Source organism: Pelodiscus sinensis, chromosome 2 (assembly GCF_052426305.1).
Source record: "Pelodiscus sinensis isolate ZL-2025 chromosome 2, ASM5242630v1, whole genome shotgun sequence".
NCBI lineage: Eukaryota > Metazoa > Chordata > Testudines > Trionychidae > Pelodiscus > Pelodiscus sinensis.
In genome coordinates this window covers 227,332,579-227,338,578 of record NC_143053.1, presented here as the reverse complement: position 1 = coordinate 227,338,578, position 6,000 = coordinate 227,332,579, and positions in this window count along the sequence as shown.

Sequence of the window (6,000 nt, the reverse complement as noted above, 5' to 3'; positions counted from 1 at the left end):
AGATCATTACACTGACTACTTTTGTTTTGGCTCCCACTCGCCGGCCACGTGTTGATCCCCACATAAACCTAAACTGCAGTGTGGGGCACAGACAAACTGGCTGTGGGCAGCATACCATGTTATTAATAAATATTTTATAAACCTTTACCTTTTCTCTCTGCTGCCATGTCTCCTCTTCTTGCTCCATCATCTCCCCTGGTGCCTGCTGCCCCCCAACTCCTCACTCTCCCCTGCTGTCCTGACTCCTGCCCTTCTCACTGCCCTCAGCCCTCCTGCGACCTGCCCACCTTCACCAGCCCTTCTTTCCTCCCTGTGCCCACTCCTCCAGTAGCCTCACTCTGATCACGTGAGCCACCCCTCCTCATCCCCTCTTCCAACATCTCCATCTACACACCTGCCCTACCTCTCTCCTCTGGTGCTGGTCCCTCCTCTGCAGGTGTCTGCCCTTCTGCTTCACCCCCAGAATCCCCTGGCACCTGCACCTTCCCTTAGCCCTGCACCCACCTGGTGCCTCCCCCTTCCCTCACTGCCCCTACCCCCTTTGCCCTCTTTTTCCCTGATGCCCACCCCCTCACCATCCTCTGCCCCATTCCCCTCCTGCCCCTCTGTGCTCTCACACGTCTTGCTCCATCCCTACCTTTCTCATGCCCACCCCTTCTTTCAAGCCTTCTCCCAGCACCTCCCCCTCTAGCCCCCAATGCCCTTCCCCTCTCCTCTCCTCTCCTCTCCTCTCCTCTCCTCTCCTCTCCCAGCATCACCCTGTCCCCCTCTCACTGACAGCTCCCCTCCTGCCCTTTTCCTCATTGTCTGTACTTGGCCCCCTGGCATGTGTCTCACCTCCACCCTGCCTCTTGGTGCCTTCCCATTCCTTTCCCACCCCATCCAAGCCCCTGCCCCTGCCCCTGCCCCTGCCCCTGCCACTGCTCCTGCTCCTCTACCTTCTGCAGGGCCGGTCTGCAAACTGCGTGCGCGGTGGCGTCAGCTGCATGGCACTTTTCAGTTTTAAAATCCCGGGTGTGATGTCACGTCACGCCCGGGCATCTCCCCACCCACCTGCAAACAGCATGCACAGCAGGAGCAGCCAGCAGTGTGCACAGGTAAGGGCGAGGGAGGGAAGCTGTCAGAGCAAAACCGAGGGAGCCAATTTCCGGGTGCAGGGGCGCGGGGCCCCCTTACGTGCGGGGCCCGATTTGGGCGAATTGGCTGAATCGGCTTAAGGCCGGCCCTGCTGATGAGTAATTCACAGGACTACTTGTGTGAGTAAGATATTAATCAAATACCTTAGAAAGGGGTGTGGTATAACAACCCAAGTAGAATTCAGTTGCTCTTCCTCTGAATAATGTTGACATAATCAGGTGTGCAACTGGCACCATGGTTGGTAGTTTTGATAAATTGTCAAAAATAGAAATGGTGTAGAGAATGAATCATCCTCTCACTTCTAGAAATGATTCCTACACAATCTGATTGTGGCTAAGGTAGTGGAGAGAAATGTGCAGTACCATTGCCCAGTCCATCCATGTTCTGTGGATAATATGTTGGAGTGCATGCATTTGCAATCACATTTTCTATACATAGAAAATAAAAACTGGGGTCTTGTCTATGATGTGTTTTTTGCACCAGTGTAGGTATACTGATACTGCTTCACTGATGGATGTGGCTCAGAGATGTAAAAGAGACTTTCAAAACCTTCACAATCAGACCTGGAGTTCATTTGTGTTGAAAACTGCCTATTAAAATAGTTTGAAAACTTTCTACGGAGATACTACTATGATTATTCAGACTCACAGTTAGCATTACTGTATAGCTTCTATAGCAGAAGTTATTATAGTGCAGTGGTCTCCAACCTTTTTAAGCAACCTTTTTGAATTTAAGTGCAATCCAAGATCTACCTCAAACCCGAACACCCTTGCCCTGCCTCCTTCCCACCCCTTCTCCAAGGCCCTGCCCTTGCTCACTCCATCCTCCCTTCCCCATTCTCACTCACTTTTTTCAAGCTGGGGGCAAGGTCTGGGGTGCAGGAAGGGTTCAGGACTGGGGTTCAAAATGCGGGCTCAAGCTGGGCACCACTTACCACAGATGGCTTCTGAGTGATGGTGCAGGGGGCTAAGGCAGGTTCACCCCTACACTGACCCTGCTCCACTCCCAAAAGCAGGCAGCAAACTCTCAATCCCTGCCCTCTTCTGCTCTGTGGAGACAGGGTACAGGGTGGAGGCAGGGGCACCCTGACATCAGCACCACCCCCCCTTCCACTTCTTCCTGTGCCCTGTACAACAAGCAGAAGATTCCCAGGGCTGAAGGGCACCTCCAAGGCAGAGGTCACAAGCAGCACAGCAGTGCTGGAAGGGGCAGATGAAGTGCCAGCACTTGATAGCCTCCTGGCCAAACCTCTCAGGATCACCTGTCAAAGGTTCCAAGATCTACCAGTAGATCCTGATCTACTGGCTGGTGACTACTTTAGTGCATATGCACAAATCTCAGAGGATCTTAAACACAATAGATTGTTCTGCAAATAAGCAAAGAGATTAATTTGCAACCTTAAAATAAAAGTTGGTTTTTGCTTATTTTGCTTTTTGATATCAGCTTGTTAACAGGGAAAGGTTTTTTTTTCCATCCTTACAAAAAGTCAAATGCTTAACTTTAGGCGCAGAAGTAGTCTAGCTGAAGTCAATAGACATGCATAAAGTTAAGCAACTGTCTGAGATGTCACAGGATCAAAACTCAGTGGTGCAATCTCATCCTAATTGCAACAGGTGCAACCATCCCTTATAAGAGAATTTTTACTTAAAGCCTGGTCTCCCTGGACATTAAAGATCCTACCCTACTTTTTGTAGAAGGGATTTGATCCTATTTCCTCACAGTTGTGTAACATGTTCTGTTGGTAGCTGCATTGCATTGATAGTTCTCATCACCAAACCCTATGAAAGGGGCTTCTGATTAATTAATGGGGAAAATCCTCTTGCAGATATTTCCATTGATGCAAAAGGAGTCAGTATTTAGATAGTCAGATGTCTTTGTTTGGACTGAATAATACAGACACTTTTCTTGGCATAGGGTTGCCAGATGGTTTCAACAAAAATACCGGACACACTTGACATTACATCACAATCGACACTGCATCTTATTTAGAAAATACTGGACATTTATATTTTCTCAATTTGTTTCCTGAACAGAAAGCTCAAATACTGGACTGTCCGGTTCAAAACCGGACACCTGGCAACCCTATTTTGGCATTGTAGATATATCTTCAGGTTGAGTAAATATTGTGTGATTGAGAAGGACAATTATTTTTTCTGTAAGCCCTCCTAGATCAGAACAGGAAGAAGGTTATGTAGGGCACACTCAACTAAAGAGTATTTTTTTAGTTTACAAAGGTGGGGAAAAGATGGGTTTGAAGAAAAAGAAGAAATCAGCATTATATGATTTTTGAAGTGGAACTTCTATGATCTCAGTTTTAAACAAAAGTAAAAACAAAGGCTTCACATTTTTATTAGGGCTGTGTCTCGACTACATCCCTCTTTCGATAGAGGGATGTAAATTAGATACTTCGAAATTGCAAACTAAGTGTGGATTTCAATATCCTGTGCTTCATTTGCATAATCGCATCATGGTGCTCTTTTGAAAAAGCGCCATTTCGAAAGTAAAACCATGGTTTAGACACAGTTCTTTAGAAAATGACAGGCTTTTTTGAAAGATCCTGTAAACTTCATTTTTTGAGGAGTACAGGATCTTTCGAAAAAGCCTGCCGTTTTCGAAAGAACCGTGTCTAGACCATGGTTTTACTTAAAAATGGCACTTTTTTGAAAGAGCACCTTGATGTGATTATGCAAATGAAGTGTGGGATATTTAAATCCATGCTTCGTTTTTAATTTTGACGTGTCTAATTTACATACCTCTGTTGAAAGAGGGATGTAGTCTAGACACAGCCTTGGAGGATTAAAGGAGTCCTATTGATCCACTATAACTAAGACCTTCACCAGCCTGAGTAGCACCTGCCCTTTTATAGGAAATCTGCATCCAGGATTCCTGAAGGATTGGCAGGGAAAGTGAATTGGTGGTGTAATTGATTCCGGATTAATTCACCAGGTCTTGAAGGCTGGGTGGGTGGTTTAGGACTCTCTCCAAGACCTAAGGGGGGCTGTAAGGGTCATTGGTAGTTACGGTGGGAATTTATGGTAAGAGAGGATTAGAGGATGCCTGGCCCATCAACTGCTGTGTGAGCTCAGGAGGCAGATGGTGGATTTAGAGGGAACTTGCATGCTTTGGGGAGAGCTGATTCCCTGTGCTGTGCACTCCAGGATAGGTGTCCAAGGGCTTTCCACAGGATCTTGGAATATGTTAGTAAGAATTTAACTAACATAATTTGAACATAATTTGTTGGACAAAAGTCAACATAGTTTCTGTAAAGGGAAATCCTGACTTACTAATCTGTTAGAGTTCTTTGAAGGGGATAACAAACATGCGGACAAGGGGGACCCAGTAGATATAGTATACTTGGATTTTCAGAAAGCCTTTGACAAGGTCCCCCACCAAAGGCTCTTGTGTAAATTACATGGCCATGGGATAAGAGGGAAGGTCCTTTCTTGGACTGAGAACTGGTTAAAAGACAGGAAACAAAGGGTAGGAATAAATGGTAAATTTTCAGATTGGAGAGGGGTAACTAGTGGTGTCCCCCAAGGGTCAGTCCTGGGACCAATCCTTTTCAACTTATTCATAAATGATCTGGAGAAAGGGGTAAGCAGTGAGGTAGTAAAGTTTGCAGATGATACAAAACTGTTTAGGATAGTCAAGACAGAAGCAGACTGTGAGGGACTCTAAGAAGATCTCACCAAACTGAGTGACTGGGCAACAAAATGGCAAATGAAATTTAATGTGGATAAGTGTAAAGTAATGCACATCAGAAAAATAACCCCAACTATAGGTACAGTATGATGGGGGCTAATTTGGCTATGACAAATCAGGAAAGAGATCTTGGAGTTATCGTGGACAGTTATCTGAAAACTTCCACACAGTGTGCAGTGGCGGTCAAAAAGGCAAATAGGATGCTAGGAATTATTAGGAAAGGGATAGAAAATAAGACCCAGAATATCTTACTGCCCTTGTATAAAACTATGGTATGCCCACATCTTGAATACTGTGTACAGATGTGGTCTCCTCACCTCAAAAAAGATATTTTGGCCTTGGAAAGGGTTCAGAAAAGGGCAACTAAAATGATTAGGGGTTTGAAACGGGTCCCATATGAGGAGAAGTTAAAGCAACTGGGACTTTTCAGTTTAGAAAAGAGGAGACTGAGGGGGGACATGATAGAGGTCTATAAAATCATGAGTGGTGTGGAGAGGGCCGATAAAGAAAAGTTATTTATTAGTTCCCTAAATAGAAGAACTAGAGAACACCAAATGAAATTAATGGGTAGCAGGTTTAAAACTAATAAAAGAAAGTTCTTCTTCACACAACGCGTAGTCAACCTGTGGAACTCCTTGCCACAGGAGGCTGTGAAGGCTAGGACTATAATAGAGTTTAAAGAGAAGCTAGATAATTTCATGGAGGTTAGGTCCATAAAAGGCTATTAGCCAGGGGATAAAATGGTGTCCTTGGCCTCTGTCTGTCAGAGGCTGGAGAGGGATGGCAGGAGACAAATCGCTTGATCATTGTCTTCAGTCCACCCTCTCTGGGGCACCTGGTGCTGGCCACTGTTGGTAGACAGGATACTGGACCTAGATGGACCTTTGGTCTGACCCAGTACGCCGTTCTTACGTTCTTTATTTAGGCGATGGCAGGCAAATTTCAGAGAAAGGGACCTGGAAGGCTGGTTCTGCATTGGCTGTGTACAGCCCAAACAGTAGGACCAGGCTGGGGATAGCAGGCGGTTGGTGGGAGCAAGGAGGCAGGAGTATGGCTTCTGTTGCCACAGCCTTGGGTGTGAAGCGTTTTCCCCAGCTCCCTCTGGTGGCTCACCGCAGCCAAGCCAGGGGTGGTTCTGGGGGTGGAGCGTGTCAGGAAGGC